The sequence below is a fragment of the Pleurodeles waltl genome, chromosome 6, assembly GCF_031143425.1.
Source record: "Pleurodeles waltl isolate 20211129_DDA chromosome 6, aPleWal1.hap1.20221129, whole genome shotgun sequence".
Lineage (NCBI taxonomy): Eukaryota > Metazoa > Chordata > Amphibia > Caudata > Salamandridae > Pleurodeles > Pleurodeles waltl.
The window spans coordinates 1250788347-1250807265 of NC_090445.1; the positions used below are offsets into that span (position 1 = coordinate 1250788347).

General features: G+C 41.5%; 1 protein-coding gene across 2 annotated transcripts in view; it reads left to right on the plus strand.

Annotated features, from left to right (window-relative positions):
* The window catches only part of CHST3 (carbohydrate sulfotransferase 3), a 348039-nt gene that overhangs the window by 99838 nt on the left and 229282 nt on the right, over positions 1 to 18919 (plus strand). The window lies entirely within an intron of this gene.

Genomic DNA, 18919 nt, shown 5'->3' on the forward strand with positions numbered 1-18919 from the left:
TCTGATAGAAAAGTACTAGATTAGGTATTGTCTGAATATGTAACTTTTTAGGTTTACCCATCAGAGGCCCAGTAACTCTCAACATATGCACACCTGCCCTCATCCACGCACTGACAGACATGTACTGTGGCACACTGTGGCTGCAAATTCTCTCTCACGCACACACATGCGAGCGCGCACCCACACGCACACATACCCTTCCCCCCTGCACCGCAGTGAGGCTGGCCCATTGAGTAGTTTATTAACCGCTGGTACTGTTGATCATGTATTCAGAATCCTGCCATGTATTGCATGCAAGGACCCCACTGACAAATAAATAGGTGCCCCAGAGACGAGTATATTCAGGTAATACACATATTCCTATCGAGGTTTCAAAACAAAGTTCTTCCAATTCGATCCATTCCTACTTAACATAAAAGTATAAGAGGCCTGTGTCATTGTTCATTATCTACGATAAATAATCTTCCACTTATGTCTTTAAAACATGTTGGTCTGCTTGTGTGTGATGAATGCAGGAGCAGTGCAACACCAAAACCACAACATTCACAAAGTCCTGATGCAATGGACCAATCATAAGTCTGATATGCTTCACATATGAGCAGACCCCCTCAGGGTTTCTTATTAATTGTATCAGGCTATTCAAGGGCATCAACCACGGTGGATGATGAGTGGTGTTATGAAGTCACAGTCTGCAGCCACCATGCCTTTTGTGTACTGGTGATGAACTGCATAAGGCACAGTAAATTCCTGTTCAGTGTGCTGGCCATCAGCATGTCCTTCAAGTGTTCACTGGAAAAATTCTGCAAGAAGATCAGCTGATGTTTGTTTCCACTTATAGTCAGTCACATGACAGAACAAATATACAACGAGGACTTTAAATTCAGCTCTCTGAAAACCTCCCTAGTTTTTTCATATTAAAGTCACATGGATTAACCATAAAATGGGCACCTCATCAGCGTCCCTCCTGGTTTCTGACACACAGCTGAACATATACCAACAAAAAGTATATATTTTGTCGAGCTGCAGTGTAAGTCCAACGTCGTTGTATCTGAAACAGCTCTGTCAGATAATCAAACTTAAAAAAAGACCGTCATAAAAAAACAACGTGGCCTCTGTCTCGAAATCACAAGGTTTTTTCTGTATAAAGACACAGTTACTGATCGATGTATGCACTGTACTTTCCCACAGACCTTCGGTTTAGTGTAGATTCCTACAACTGCATTTAAAATGTAGAATGTCCACCGAGTGCAAGGCTGGAAGTACGCTGTTCCTGAAATTACCAATATAGAAATGATTCTTGTTGTAAAATATTTATTTTTTATCAACATGCTGTCTCCCTCATTCTAAAGGGGATTCTTTTCCCAGCTAAGATCAAGCACATGTTCAGTATTATAAATCCGAAGCTAACCCATTGAAGAGAACCACTCTTCAACCTTTAATGGCAGAAGGCAGAAGTATAATACTGTCACATGCGCCCTTAGATTTCTGGGATATTTTAAGTGTTCTATGTTAATGACATGTGTGTCTAGATGCAAACAGATATGTTTTTGCAATGATTTTTATTTGGTTTGAGACCCTGTCCAGGAAGATTTGTTATTTGATGCAAATATAATGGTGCCACGTTCAAGGGGCTTACAGCAGACCCCTGCAGCTCTTGCGGTGTAGGACGGCCACGCCCTCCAGGGGCCCCTACTTAGCATTTGTTCTATGCATATCAGTGAGGAATGAGTGTCTCAGGGGCCCTCCATCACTTTCTGCAGGGTGCTTCTATAATCTTACATTATGCAATTGCCCGTGTTCACTTGGTGCAAAATGCTGTACACGAACTCACCCAAATCCTGTCATACCAGAATGTCAAGACCTCGTAAATATCACCCAATTGGAGCTTGTAATAGAAACTGTACCTGCAATGGAACAATAGGTTTGAAAAGTATATTTAGAACCCACTATTTATGCAGACCAATATTTCTGTATACAATACTCTGCAACACAAACGCATAAACAGGGCACAATGTGTGAACGCTTGCATCCCACGGAATATTGAAGATCTTGGCTCACTCCTGTCTCCAAAACATGGGTTGCCAACCTTTTCATTATTAAAAGCTACTTATGTTCAATGAAAATCATCCTGAGCTACTAGCGTTATTAGTGTTTAAGTATCAAACAAGATTACATTAGTGACCACAGTATGCAAGATTGCCATCTGTGATCACCACAGTGCAAGCTTTGTCAGTTTGGAAAGTCTGTACAAGGACAATACATAACAGCAGCCTCGCACCAAGGTAATAATAGCAAGGTAATGATATTAGTAATTGGTCCCCAAATGCTGCAGGGTTATTCATTAAGATATTACATTTAAATATACTTTGCAAGTTATTGGTTTTGAAAATACAGACATTTTCATCTCGAATATATGCTTTTCAATGTCGCAATACATATATTAATACAAGCGAGTAAAAGCATCTAATTTTAGTAGACTGGGCTGCATACATGAGTTTACTCATAGGAGTGCTACTCACAGGTAGCTTGACTGCTGAGGAATTTAGAAAACTATTTTGATAATCAATTGATGTAGAAACAGAAGTTGTATAGGGAAGGTCGGAGAAAACAAAAACGGTAGGTACTCGGATAGGCAAAGGCGGGTTACATGAATAAAACAATGAAATTATGGGCTTAAATAAAGTTTAACAAAAATATACGTGATTTTGTTGCATGGGACATTGTTTCACGAGGGTTCAATTTAATGTTGATTTGCTAAACTCTTTCCCACACTCCATGGTCTGTTTTGAGTACTCTAGCATATACTATATAAAGGACAGTAACATATAGAGCACCTTCAGAGTACTGTGCATGGCTTACACACAGGGTTCAAGAGTGTAGTGTCGCAGGTCGGTGACGTAACTGGCCACTAGACACCTCCAAGTGCTGAGGGGCGCGGCCAGGGGTGTTTCCCTTGGGCGCGTCTCGATGCACTTTGTGTAGTCACACCTGTAAGGAAGAGTATTGTTGTCTGCCCTAAGGTCATGGGGTCATTAAGTATAAATAAAGAGGGCGTAGCCACGGTGAAACCAGTAAGGTGCGAACGAGGGCACAGGAGAGGAGTAGGTGGCGCGATCGAACCTGCCGGAATTGCACGTGGCCATGAGTGAGCAAAACCAACCACCGTGTCCATGCAGTTATTTCAGCGGGTGGATGTGTGCACATCGCAAACACTACAGAGAACTCTGGGACAGCTAAGGTATGGGTTTAAAAAAATCTAGAAAAAAAGCCTGAGGACCGGGCAATCCGATACGTCCAGACATTTATCCTATTACTTTGGAGTGATATAGGCCTTCCACTAAAAACCGGGTTCATGTACCTACTCTAATCCATGGATAAAAGAAGCGCCTGTTTGACGAGGCACACCTTATCTCTCAAGGCCTCACCTACTGGGTCAGTGACAACGGTTGTGTTTGTTGCCTGGGTATGGCTCGCTCTAGAACTACTGAAAACTTAGATCATTACCATACATGTTGGATTGTTGGTATCAGTGCCTGGTTATGACAAGCGAGCAACAGGTGGCATTTGCGTAAATGACTTTAGACCTTTAGGATTTTTTTCTGGGTAAATACAACGGAAACTGTCCAAGTAAACATCCTTTAGGGATTGCTTGCACGCAATTCAATAATCAGGCGCTGATGACTTTGGTGACATACTTCTATAGCAGATGTGGACTCTGACAAGGCAGAGCTGACTAACTCTTAGCTGATTCCTACGAGCTGTATAGCAACTGGGCAGACGTGTATTAATATGCAATGTTGTGTCAGACAGACAGCAGGAACCAGCTGCTTCCAAAAGGGCCCAGTATTAAGGCACTGATCAGTACTGAAAACAATCGAGTTCCGTGTTGCAAGCAACGACTGAAAGCCGTTTCCCCTTAGTTGTTTGCTACTCACTTCTGGCAACATTTATTCCTCTCCCGAGACTAGGGTAGCCACTTGACACTTTTATCTGATCCTGCCTTGGTATTTACACTGTAACCGTATGCTAAATGTTTCTCAGCAATGCTTGTGGCATTGTACAGTTCAAATAACTACATTGTTAGTATTTCTGGACCAGCGTAACTACTCTGCCAAAGACCACACAGAACGGCAGCACACATGGAAAGTTAGTATTTAAAGTTAAATGCACTAGCCTGATAGAACAAAGAATTTGTGCCGTAGGCCCCAATTTTTTTAAACGGAAGTGGTCAAAATAGTGGTCTAAAACAGAGGGGCCTACCACTAGCTGGATGCAATTAGGAGCATGACCAGCAGGGAAACTGAAGTTGTATTATGGTCAACTGTGTTGCCTGTAGCTAAATTGGGGTAAAATGGTGACAATATAGTACCTGAGGGTTCAAGTGTTGGCAGGGAAATAGGCACGCCCTAATCTATGTTTTGTAACTCTCAATAAAATACATTTGACATCCTGCATGGAAAGAGATTAACACCCACATCTGCAATATGCACATGAAATAATGAACACCAATCAGAACACAATCAGATTAAAAAACGGTCCATAAGACAAACATTAAACAAGATCTTTTTCTGTATGTAACTCTCAGCTGGCTTGCTCACCCTCTGCAGATGGCGAGAGTGAGACGACAGCTGGCTATGCTGCATGTAGAACAGCAACTTCCTGATACTTTCAATTATTGACACAATTAGTACTGTATGCTTTGGAGTGGGTGTAGCTTGTTGTGAACTATGAGGGCCCCCAGGGCGTAACACAGGCCCTGCAGCCCCGTGAATCATGGCAGTGCCCTCACATGTCAGGAGTGCCGCATTGAGCCCAAGGCTTATGATTATCTATAAGATATGGCCGTCTCAGGGTTCCCTCAGCCTATTCAGCATGGAGCTCCGTCATTTTGTGTTACACCACTGGAAGGCCTTTAGAATGCCTATTATTGGTACTTCCAGTTCCAAGATGATGGATATTTGGGAGTCTAAAAGGATCTTCAATGACAGAGGATGCATCCCTTTTATAACTTCATATCAGGACAGAGAACTATTGTTTTCAGCAATATTTTGCCAGATAAGATTGAGAGCGTGTGAATTCTCTCTCAGTCCTACAGTGCCAACATAAAGATTGTGGGGGCTACATGCAAGAAATATTTTGTGGGCATCTGTTTGGAAACGCTTGGAATTTTACTGATCTTGTTTGGTAGTTCATCCCTGTGTTGCTAACAATATTGAATTATACGTTAAAGGCTGAAATATAGAATTACACAGAAGTGAAATAAGGAGAAACTTTACTTTTTCAGGGGACCACATGCCCACTTTGCCCATGCCTTAAAACGTCTCTGCAGCTCCCTTGTTAGAGTCCTTTGGGTACTCCTTTCCTGCTTCACAAAGTCGTCAAGTTCTGAAGCGTTATGGGACAGGTATGGCTGGGGTGCTAAAGACTTACAAAGTCAGAAATGGCCTTTCTGATCCTTAGAAATTTTCTGAAATACCAGATTGATTTCTTCTTTAACGTCTCTGTTTTCAGTCAGGGAGATATGTGGAGAAAGATGAGGGGATGGAAGATATTCCCTGCTGCTTGTGGCCACCATCTGAAGTACCGTTCACTTCTCCTGTTCTACTTGCTATTTTATTAGTTAGGTAGGTGAAAACCCTATGGTTCGAATCTCATCTTTTACAGGATGAAACCTAGAGTTGAATGGTTTGCATGTCACTTCAGCATTGCTTTTGAATTTCCCACTGTCAGGACTGGTCTGTCAGGCTCCTGATACCAATGTTCTCAGTTATGTTGGGGTGCAGGCCTAGGGCTTGGTGTAAGCTAGTTCATGTGTACTCTTTTTTGCCATAAGCTTACTCATGGGGCATTGAGATACTCCTGTCACATATTCATGTCTGCTGCAGAAATATTTTAATCCTCTCAAGCCTGCAGTATGGATGAACACAGTGCTTAGTTTGTAAAAGAATGAGTACTGGTGCCCAAAGTTGTGCTTAGAAGCCTGCGTCTGGTGGTATTAAATTTCAGTGCACCAAATGGTAGTCTTGAATCCCTCTCAGGCCTCTTTAATCCACTATAAGAAATTCCTGGTCCTTTAGCTGTCTCTTGAGGGATACTGGTTTCTCCTTGTGTGAGGGTTTGCCATCGTTTGCTTCCTCCTTCTTTGACCTTTGTTTGCTCTTGATCAGGGTCGGATATGTGCCGATCACCAAAAGCGACAGGCTCAATTAAGCACTGGGTGGGTGTTTCTTCAGTTGTGCCTGCCATTGTCTTACCTAGGCCATCGCAGCAAATTATAGGGTAAACACGTGCCAGGCAAAATGCTGAAAATGCAAAGAGGAAGGGCAAAACTTTAAGGCCAGTTCTTTAATAGAACTATAGACGTGATGGTACTCACTAACCAGAGTACCTGTTTCCTCTAAAGAAGTGCCAGTACTCTCCCAATAAATGTACTGCTGCAGAGTTGAGAAGTGCAGGTACTCTCCCTTCCAAATTAAAGAAGAGCGAGTATTCAGTATCGGATATTACCTGCCCATTGAAAGTGTTTTTTCAGGTTAGATAGACATTGTTAGTATTTTTGATTGGATTCTATTTCTATGAAAATGATTATTTAGGTGAAAAGAATTAGTTTGCTGACTCTTGCCAGCATGTTGATTATTGAAATTGAATGTAGTGAATAAAAAGGCTTCTGCACGGAGAACACCTGTCCACCCCCATGCTTTTGTAAAGACGGATAGCTTTAAAATGGTTACTTATGAAAAAAAGAAAAGTAGGTTTTATCACTTTGGCCCTGATTTAAGAAAAATGGTGCTTCACCTAGTGCTGCGCCACCTTTTTTGTGACCCTTTGGACCCCCCGAATGCCACCATGTGTGTGCTGTATCTAAGATACGGCGCACCATGGCAGTAGTTAGGGGAACTAGCATCAACATTTTTTACCTTAGTTCAGAGCTTTGCAGGGTTAGCATAAAAAATGTTGACGCTAATCCTACAAAGCCCAATGAGGCCCATTGTAATCAATGGCATGCCTCCTTTTAACGCCTGCTTTGAGCAGGCATTAAAAGTGCTGAAATAAATGACACAAAGAAATCTATCGGATTTCTTTGCACCATTTTTTCGGGCCCCGCTAATAGGGAGTGCCCCCTTTGCATACATTATGCCCGGCGCAGGCATAACGTAGTGCAACGGGTTACAAAGTGCCACCATACATGCACTGCACTACCTTGTAAATTTGGCGCTGCGATTGTGGCTTCGTAGTTCCACATTAGCCTAAAAAAAATGACGCTAATGTGGCGCAAGGAGGCAGTAGGGGCTCTTAAATCAGCCCCTTTGTTTTTTAATTCAAAGGTTCATATACCGAGTCTCCTTTTGCAACTGACACACAGGTGGTCATTCTGACCCTGGCGGTCTTTGACCGCCAGGGCGGAGGACCGCGGGAGCACCGCCGACAGGCCGGCGGTGCTCCAATGGGGATTCCGACCGCGGCGGTAAAGCCGCGGTCGGACCGGCACCACTGGCGGGGTCCCGCCAGTGTACCGCCGCCCCATTGAATCCTCCGCGGCGGCGCAGCTTGCTGCACCGCCGCGGGGATTCCGACCCCCCCTACCGCCATCCAGATCCCGGCGGTCGGACCGCCGGGATCCGGATGGCGGTAGGGGGGGTCGCGGGGCCCCTGGGGGCCCCTGCAGTGCCCATGCCACTGGCATGGGCATTGCAGGGGCCCCCGTAAGAGGGCCCCTACATGTATTTCACTGTCTGCTTCGCAGACAGTGAAATACGCGACGGGTGCAACTGCACCCGTCGCACAGCTTCCACTCCGCCGGCTCGATTCCGAGCCGGCTTCATCGTGGAAGCCTCTTTCCCGCTGGGCTGGCGGGCGGTCTGAAGGCGACCGCCCGCCAGCCCAGCGGGAAAGTCAGAATTACCGCCGCGGTCTTTCGACCGCGGAACGGTAATCTGACGGCGGGACTTTGGCGGGCGGCCTCCGCCGCCCGCCAAGGTCAGAATGAGGGCCACAGTGTATTGTTTACAAAATCACAAAAGCAGTGGCGTAGGGATTTTATTTTTTTAATTGATATTGGCGATCTGAGACACTTAAGATATGGCTTATCACTTTATATTAATGAAAGTATACACTAAAGGGAGATAGAAGGCCAAATACCATATAGTTATCATTAAACATAAATACACTGCTTGTGCTCTGCTGCTAGCAAATTCAGTATTTTTAGCCTTTTAACATGCCATAATCTTCCAAAGGATGCAACTTGGAATATTGCAGGATCTATATGACTCAACAGAGAACTCAACATACCCAGTGTGAAACACTCTATCATGACCAGGTACAGCTGTTTAATTAAAACTGAAGACCTCAGTTTGAACTCACTCCTTCATTCGTATGTGAATTCAGTGGCGCAAGCCGTTCACATCAAACCAGTGAACCACAGCGGAGACGGCCGAGGTCCAGGTGTCCCCTATCGAATGGTCAAAAATACCAATGGCTGCGGCAGGAAAGGTGGCATGCCTCGAACTGCGGATCAATGGGGGCTTTATTTCACAACAGTTGATGGACCTGCGTGCAAAGAATTCGGCTCCTAGACCGCAGGCTGCAAATGGATTGAACAGGTGAAAGGATATTTCACCTGAAACTGAAATCAACACTAGGACAGCTATACCTGACATTTCAAGAGCACGAGGCGTACTCCATCAGTACCTGAGCTTTAATTAAACTAAACGGATTATTGGCATATTGGACGGCCAGAGGCTCATTACCCTACCACTAGACCTTGTAAGGCATTATAATGAAGAAAAAAACCTTGAGACTAAATCTCATAACACAAGCAGAGTGTATTTTCTGTTCACCTTGGCAGAATGCAATGTAAAAACACAATAGTTCAATACATCAAGGTCACTTATATTTGCAAGCACTCTCTCAATCATAAATTAGACTGTTATTTGGGCCTATTTTCTGAAGATCTTAAAGTTTTGTGAAGATTAGGTAGGCAATAAAAGCACTCATAGATGTGTATTGTTTTTAAAATGCAAGTTGTAAATTTTTAGGTTGGGGTGTGTGCTGGAGGGAGAATAGTGGGGGTTAGGGGACTCTTGCTTGTTTAGTGACTCAGTATGCCCCCTTCTGGAATTGGTGTTTTAAGATATGTTGTAAATCCAAGCCAAATTTTTAAATGAACTTTGCAAATTTGGTACTGATTTTTGTCTGAAGCGGTTGCCTGTGTGATCTCTAGCTAATGTACATTAACATCTTTGTACTTATTTTATTTGCCCCTTTGTAGCACTCACAAATTCCTATCTTCATGGTCCATCATGAAATTTAATAAAAATCACATTATTTTTCTGATAGCATTGTTCTTTCTCTATGGTGAATTGCTAGATTGACTTCATTATTCTGCTAGATAGAGTTCAAATGTTCTTCCCCAAGATGAACAACGTAGGAGATATATGGATCTTATGGTTTCAGGTTCTCAGTCGTGGCTGTAAATGTGGTTGTTTAATAGTGGTTGTCTAGAAGCCATGGTGTTTCCCGTGCCCAAAACATATATATGGTAGTAAAATCATCTGTCATTAAGGTAGTGCTGGGCTGAGGGGGTTACAAAAACAAATCCCTCTCTGTACACAAATATTCTGAAGAATGGGCTAAGTGTCACAGTCCAGAAGGTTGATGCTTACAGGAGCATTGCTATAATTATTAAGATCCACCAAGATGTGACAATGTTGGTCTCTACCCATTTTGCTATATCTAGGGGCTGAGGATGCACCGAAGACAGCACAATTGATGGATCACCTCTACACATCCTACATATTTAGGATTGATTACAACCTGGGTGCTAATCTGTTTCAGGTGCAAACTTCCACTTTGGGCCATAGTGACCGTGAACTAACTTCCCACATGCATTTTTCTCACGTTCAAATTTCATATCCCATACATTTTGACCAGGAGGTTTTAGGAAGTATAACCTGGTAACAAACGTTTTGCCAATAGGAGAAAATTCCAATTTCTACACCCAAGCACATGCCCGGAATATTTCAGTCCGGGCAGTTTGAGCCATGGGCCCCCATGCCCTGGTAATCTAAAGAAGCATCACAGCGCTGGTGGGGGCAGTGCACATCTACATGCACATAACTTACTACTCTCTCAGTGGGGTTTCCCTATCCGGGGATAACACTGCTTGACGTTATCTTCCAAATACAAATAGGTGGCACTGTATTTATTGTCAGTGGATTAACAAAATGGACTTCAATGAAGTGACTCGAGAGAGGCCAATTTAAAAATCACAGAATGCTCCCATGAGATTTAAGAAAATAAGAAGGGATCCCGGGAAATTGGCACTGGAGAAGAAAGGGGTTGTTTTACTTTTTTAATATAATCGCACATGTGTACAAATACCCACACATGCAGAGCAAAAATGCATCAGAAATCTATAACCTGCCTTGCAAAAATAAACAGGGCACCACATTATTTCTGTGCCACTGTCGTAAATATTTCCTTTTCTTTTGGGCTTATTCGCGTTTGCTAAATTTTCTGTTTGATTTATTGAAAGTTACACTGGCCTCCTCGAGAGTCCACACAATGTTTTTTTTTTAATGACACATGCATCATATAAAAATAATTAAAATGTAAAAACAAATAACCATTGCCACACCTTTTGCCTTTACCAATGCTTGGTAAAATAGCGATTGATTCATATATAATCTTTCCATTTCAAACAGATTAATACTGCGAGGCAGTAAGAATCTTACTAGAGCTGCATTTTTGGAAAGCACGACTCTAAAACTGCAAAGTCACAGTTAGCACTGTAATGGAGGAGCCAGACTAGGCCCTGTGGACACTAAGTACATTCTCACATCTGTGGCTTCCTGAACTCATAACAAACGGGCTATTTTATAGGGAAGGAAAACCCACAGAGTTTGCTTCTGCCCCATTACTAGGATGCAGTTGGACACGTGCCAATTTGACTTGGCCCTCACAGGAGTTTATTTCAACCAAGATTGGTGACGTGTCAAGAAATAGAAAAATCTACTATACCAGGCAGTCGAAAAACACTTTAGCAATGAAAATCTGTGCATCACACCCGGCCCAATTAACAGTTCAGTTATAAATGAAAATCCTTAGATTCTGGAGGAAATGTTAAATATGGTGGTTTAATTTCCTCATACTACCCCATGATTGGAGAATTGCAACCAGCGAATTATCCCCCATTTCTGCTAGTTTTGGTCAACACAGAACTGTAAATCAGGCCCACAACATCAAGACTCATGCAGAATCCTCAATCCGTCATTTCGATGGAGGAGTGTCCAGCTTGACGTAAACACATAACAGTAAACTGTTCTGGCTTAATTGGTCATTAAAGCTGCATTTTAAAATGTGATATGGGTAAGGCTAGAGAGATCCTTGTGTGCCCAGAAAAACTCGTGGAATGACAATAATGGCAAGACAACTACGGTGGTTAAGGCAGTTGAAGAAATCTGCATTATATCTAGCCACGTTTTTGACTCATAAATCACATTGTGTTACATGCAGATCACTGTTTTTTAAATATTATGTAATAAGGTAAGTGGGTTATTACTCTTCCTTTTCTTATTTGCAGCTCATAAATTGCTGGGATGAGTAGTGCTATAAAATAATTACATTACAAAATAGTTTATGCTAACTGAGTTACTTGTGTAGCTGTTTATACAGGCATGATACATATCACATTCATACAGTGCATGCGTATCTCTTATTTACAGGGATTAAACTAAGTCAAAGCCTGCTTCCAAATCGTGTCTTTGTCTCCATGCATTGACGTCTAAGCACTACGCTCCAGATAGCTCCCAGCCAGAATTGTACTAGATCAGAAGGGCTGATGGCCCCTTAAGTTCAGCCTTTGTTTGGGGCACACATGGAATTGAAAATAAGAAAGCCCATTTACTGCTTGCTCCTTGCTGCTCGAAACAGAAAGCAGGCAGCTTCTGGGAGCTGGTGAATGTGTCCCATTGTCAACAAATTACACCGGAAAATGTCAGCATACTTAACTGAGCCCAGCCTGGACCCCGGATCTGGCTCACTAGTAGCTGCTGGATTTAGGATCCACTTGAATCCCCCTCCTTTGCTGCACTGGCTCTATATACTGAAATATAATTATAAAGCACACGTATCCAAAGTCATATTTAAGCCACTGTGGGGCCTATGTTCTAATGTTTTACCAAGGTGCTTACATGGCACAATTCAACATAAAACGATTTACAAAATTGCGCAGTGCCGCATGAGTACTTACGCAATCCTTAGTAACTCGACGTCCACGTTTGTTAAATGATTATGCACGAAGTGCGCAGTTTTCCAAGCATTGTATTGTCTTTGATTCTACGTGGTCTTGATGAGGACTGTTTTTCATTTTTTTTTTTTTTTTTTTGTGGTAATTTGCTATATTCAGGTGTTATAATAGAGAGAGACAGTATTCACATGAAAGCTGTCTTGTCTCTCAGTTTACTAATGGCACTGTCACCAGTGTGGGAAATGGGGGAAGGAATGGTTTTACGTTCATATTTAAAAACGAATACTTCTCAGTGCGGTGCTATAATGTGATGTACAAAAGAAATATACTTTTTTGAATTTTGAAGACCCTTAGCTCGGCTCTAGCTCAGCTCTCCCTTATGATTTATTGGTTCACCCACCTCTAGAAGAATCTACATATATTGACCAAGTCTAGTTAGTTTTTTCTCTCTTCCAAGGCAGCTCGGCTGTTGGTGGTGAAAGTTGCAAAACTTTCCAGTCCTCTGCTGGTCCATTAGGAAGAGTGTCAATTATGCTAGATTTAGAAAAGAGCGAATAGGGAGACTTGGGGTCGGCATTAGGAAGCGTGTCCATCATGCTAAATTTAGGGAACAGTGGGTACTTCAGCCGATGCCAAAAATTACTAAGTCCACGTGTACTGCAGCTTCGGCTCAGTTTCAAGTGTGACAGCCACGTCACGCCTGCAATGTACAATTCACAAATGCGCTCATTAACTCGCGTTTTTTCCTGTATATAAAGTTTTCAATTCTTAAGCGTTTTCTCACTGGGCATGTAGTTTTAACAGTTCGCCACTTTTGGTTGGCCATATTTTCCATCAGTACAGTTTGCTTTGTTTGTGTGTCAATCTGGAGCACTGCACTCCATTCCAGACAAGAAAGCTTGAACTGAGTGGGGTGTAAATATCCTACAGTCTCACCTTAATGGGCTGTTAATTTCAGTCGCAGCCAAAGTTCTGTCAGGTTCCAAGCTGTTAAACAGCAGGGTAGTTTGCCTGGCTTTAGTTCTAAACAGCAGGTGCACGTGCTGCTTTGGTACATAGTGCTCCAAGTATTTATCCTTTTCTCCCATAGTAGGCATCCTCATTAATGCTCACAGATGTTCGATTGTAGCTTGATGTGTTGAGCACCAACTGATGGGATCTCTTTGGAAGATTCAAGTCACAGACATAATGGCCGGTGTGGAGGTGGGCAGGCCAACAATTTACCAGGGAGAGTCGATGCAGAGCTGAGCCAGTGGTCTGGCTCGGATCTGAGAGACCATGCACGAGCCGAACCCGGAAAATATTTACTATGTATATCATCAAACAGACATCAAGTAAAATATGATAGACTCTTCAAAATTCCAAAAAGTGTATTTCTTCAACATGCTGAGCTTTGGCATTAATAAGGCACATTAATGAATTGCACCTGGAAGTATTTGTTAAAAAATAATAGTTTTGCACAGCTGGTAGTCTGTACTCACATATTTGAAAGTACTTTTATGCACGATAATGAAGAAAGAGGGTTTGGTGAAAAAAACCATTCACCTAACATCACGCATTTTAGGCGGGGAAGCTGTGATTTATCTAGGTTTTCTGGTTTCACTTTTTTACAAGTTAGTGGGAAATTCTTATCTATTTGCCTTTCCTTATGTTAAAGCTTTGTTTTTGCTGCTGCAGTTTTTAAATACAGCGGGAATTCAAAACGATGCCTTAGAGCTTTACATGAGCACCAGTTACATTACACAAGATCACAAGCATTATTTATAGGCATGGGGCCTTTAAGTGATATGCCCAGAAACACAGGATGTTGAGCTGACACCAAGACTCCAACCTGGAAGCCCACTTCTGCAGTCAGCAGCTCTGATGTAAAGCCAGATTCTGGGTAGAGGGAAAGAGGCAGACCAAGGCCACATGAATCTGAGTACATTATGAGCTCGAGGTTCCAACAGGACCTCATGCTCAGCCAGAGCCAGGCTTCAGGCTCGAGCCTGGTTTGAGCTTTCAGTGGCTCACCCATGTCTAGGCCGGTGGGTGATTAAAATTAAAGCCTCAGTGAGATAGGGGGCTGATTACTCATATTTGTTTAGGTGCCTGGAATTGCCCTGCATGTATCAGCAAGCACTAGATTCGTACAAGTAGGCTCTCCTTTTCAACTCCTACTCATTTAGATTGACATTTCCACATTTCAGCACAGGCCATGCTCCTAAAGGCATCCAAGGAATCAGGCAGTTTCTCAGATAAATGGTTAAACTGGCAAATAACTCAGTGGGCTAATGTTTAAAATGGAAGCAGACAAAGAATGGCAAGCCTACTAAGGTAAAGAGAAATGAGGCAAAGCCTACAGATGGTTTAGTGGTTCACAAAAAGGAGTAACAGATTTGCATCGGTTTACCTTGGTATGCATTGCATTAAAGTTGTATTTATATAGTGCTTTGTACCTCATTGCGTGGCACCAAAGCATGTAATTTAAAGGTTAGATCTGATCCAGCTTCTTGTCCATTCACTAATTATGATCTGATGAATGTTTTTAGGAGTTCTGAGGGGTAAGGATAGATACATTAATACATTTCAGTCAATTTACGGGGTAACCCCATTTGGCCACACATTGAATCTCGGAGAGAGAATTAAAGTTAACTGAATCAGATTAAATCCTACAAGCATAAGGAATACCAGAATCTCTGTAGCAGCAATACAAAAGATTAAAAACAACAATTAAGAATCAGAGTCCAAGCTTCGATTTTCGTGCCTAAATATTGAACCTAAAGAAATCTAACTATTCCAATAAAGCCAAGAGAAAACCTAAGAATTCTCCAAATTATGGCAATAAGAAATAAATCGAAACTGTCAGCATCACAGAAACCTCAGTAGAAGTTCTGCAGAAAAAAGGTGCATTTAGCATGAAGCTACATCAGCCAAAGTAAAGGAAAGGAGATCTGTACCTCTCTAGGTCTCTAAGGGTCTGCTGTAGTCAAAGGGTAAAAGGAATCTGTCTTTCTAACTAACTACACAGCACTTTAATCTCTGCAGAATTTTCAGTGGCTGCCATCACTGCCAGTAACTTCATTGTTCGTTCACCGTTTGAAATGTATAACTCTCATTAGCTTTTCATCTCTCAGACCAAACATCAGGAGGACCTTGGATCCTTCCCGTATCCAGGAATCCTGAGGGGAGTTCTTCATGCCTCCTCGTTAACACTCCTCATTCTTGGGACCTTGTATTCCCATACCCCCTTATCTACAACTAACAATACGTTCTTCATTAACTGGAAACATGTGCAGATGCATCTGCAAATACAGAAATATGCAACAAGAGCAAAGCTCTATGTTGAAGGTTAAATACAGAAAAACATTTCTGGCCTTTACATCAGTCAACTTAACATAGCAATCAATGCACAATCAAATTCATGATTATATATACATTTCTGATAAGCACAATAAATGAAGAATAACTATGAAATATGTAATTTAACTAAGATATCATAATGCCAATACATTTGAGTAATATTGCATACATGTGACTTGCAGATGACTTTCTACATTTCTACTTAGAAGCACATTTAGATTATATGACTTTTCAGTGCACCACCTTTATATCAATACATTGAACACACAATATATATGTAATTGATTGTTTCATTGTCATTTCTGAAATGCATAAGGGAACAGCCAAGTTATGCTATCTCAGAACTCCTCACTGTTGGGGTGTACTTGGTTTGCAGGGTGTGGTATGATCACTTCATACTAATCCTGATATAAACAGAAGCAAAGCAGTTCATCTCAGACTTCATTACAAGTGGGCCAAAAAAGGTGAGCTGTTGCCTACACTTACTATAGGATAAAAGGGACAATGTTTGTCACGGGCAGAAGATATAAATAATTTTCAGTTGTTTTATGACAAATATGGTATGTCCCCCTAAAGGAATTCTACCCAAGAGCTTGTTGCGCATGATTTTTTTTTTGGCCACATAAATGCATTTCTGCATGTTTCGCACACTTTGAATTAACTTTGCGAATTAACAATGATGCATGTTTTCCTCCATATCAAGATCCTTCAATGAGCCGCCCCTGTGTGGGCTCTCATAACACTGATACGCTTGGAACAACAGAAATGTACTGTTATTTGTTTATAACTAAATACTGCAGCTAGCCTGCTTCTAAGCATTTTAGTGGTCAGATAGTGGAAATTAGGTACAAGGAGGACAAGTGACGTGCTGGTGGGCACATAACTTGGGCAAGAGGTGCATAGCTCATTAGTTATAGTATAACCTCTCGATCACATTGGAAGTACCACTGGCATCAATACTTTTAATCAAATTTGACTTTTTTCTTAACCATTGGTTAGTTTTTTGTACCTTCCTTTTTAATGAAGATGCAGATTGCCATTATTTTTTACTTTGAGTCATGATGGCTCGTTTGCACATCAGAAGGTTTTGTGCTCTGGGCATGACTCGACACTGACAAAATATACACATCTTTGGACTTGTTTCTAAAGGAGGAGTGATTCAAACTCTTTAGGGAGTGAATGATGGCTCAGTGGGTTATGCTTTTGCTGTCTCAAATATGGTGATGTGTTGGTTAGGAGTTTGAATCCTACCAGAGAGGACTTTTTGTCCCATCTTGCCAAGGTCAGTACATTTGGTACCATGTAATTAGGTAATTGTAATGTCCCTTAGTTACAGTGCTTTGAAATGCGGAATAAAAAGCTATTTATTTTATTATTATTATTAGTAGTAGTAGTATTAGTATTATTATCATAATTACTAGTAGTAGTATTCTGATGATAATCAATATTTATTATTATTGGCTTACAGGGCTTTAGCAATGGCTCACAAGCTGCAGGGGTTGCTCGGTCTAGAACTTAATGAGGAGCCTCATGTGTTCTAGGATGTTCCTTGCTGAGTAGGGAATATTTTATCTTCTCTAAACTAAGCTAAGGTGTGACCAAAAGACAGTTTTAACTGTTCTGCCAGCCTATGTTTCCCCCAAAAAAAATCATGATACAAATACATACATATATGTGTATACAGAGGGTCTTTTGGTCTGCTTTCTTCATCCATTAGTCTGCTTGAATGTCATTCACATTTCCATCCACCCACCACATTATAGAGCATATAGCAGTGGGTCTGCACAGTTCAGCCATTGTCTTTCTTTATTGTGAGTGACAGCATTTAGATCTTGCACGTGTACCTCCATCTAAAAGTAGTCCAATACAGTGCCAGGGCTGGCAGGTCAATCTCTGCTTTCATTTCAGCTTCCATTGCATGTCTTATTTAAATTCAGTTGCTCACTGTTTTGTAACTTTTTTTGCAAATCTATTCATGTCATTTTTAGAATGTGCCATTTTTACTTTATATTACTTGTACACTTTTAATGTCTATTGTATATATTTGCAAACATAAATACTTAAAAAAAATATTGCAGGCTTGCCAAGGCCAGATCTTCCTATTTTCATAATGCTTGTCCAGTTGAGAGCAAAGGTTCTGGATACTGCATCGCTGCCATTTAATACGTTGATTAGTCTCTATCTCAGGAAATGGGGTACACACTTTGGTCATATCTTAACAGGGTCAGTGCAAAATTTGCTTTCCATAGTCACAGCAGTGTTTTCCTGGCCCTTGAGCAGGAGGGAAAGCTTTGCTTCTTCTAGGAAGAATCAAGTGCCACATGCTCATGGCTCCTTAGGATACTTCCCAAAGCGATCCTCTTTTCTAATGATGGTGATTGTCCTGCAAGAGCAGTCAAGTAATTAAAGAAAAACAAGTGTAGAAATGGCATTGGTACTTCACATATGATAGATGCAGACGCTCACTGACTTGATTAAACGCTCCGCTTTAGTGGTTCCTTTGCTGATGCCAGACTTTTAATTGTAGGCAACCCAGCCCTGAAGCACACATTGTGACCACATAGGGTGCAAAATGTATCTCCAGCAGTCATTTTTGTTCAAAAGGTAAATCGCACAAATTACTTGTTATAACTCCTGGGAAGTGAAGATAATTTGTTGTGCTTTATTGTACTGTTCTCCATTTTCATTACTCAGTAACAAACTATTTCAGTATTATGCAGAATGTAAGAAATTGGGTAATTAGTCAAGGGCGTGACTACCCACTTTGAATAATGATCACAGTCCTTGTTAGAGTGAACCCTCAAAGTCACTAAATTAACCCAAGCCCAACCCTGTGATAGCTATGGCACTGAGAAGACAGGTTTAACTCCAAGAAATGTGTAAAGCATTTATGCAGTACCAAAATATTAATAAAGTCAAAATGAAAAACTATAAAAATCCTAAACCAAATTGAAAAATAGAATAACATAAAATTATCAAAATTACACCAAAAATCCAATAAGGGGAACCAGATATATGAATTGGATTTTTTCTAAGTAGAAATAGCACCACAAAGCATAAAGCTCCAATGATAGTCAATGGTCATGGTAACCTGGCACTAGGTAGTGGGTGAGAATGAGTCCAGTGGATACCCTGACCAAAGGGGTAAAAGTTCCCAGAACCAACCCTACCCACTTTGGGCATTAAAAAGAAGGCAGAGGTTTTAAACCACACTAAAGCTAGGCTCTGGGGCTGGGTTGTGTATGAGTATACTATGGTAATCCTAGTATCCTCCCACATCTAACACTAAAATCCAGTTTGGGGCAGTTACTGTACCCACAACAAAAGCAA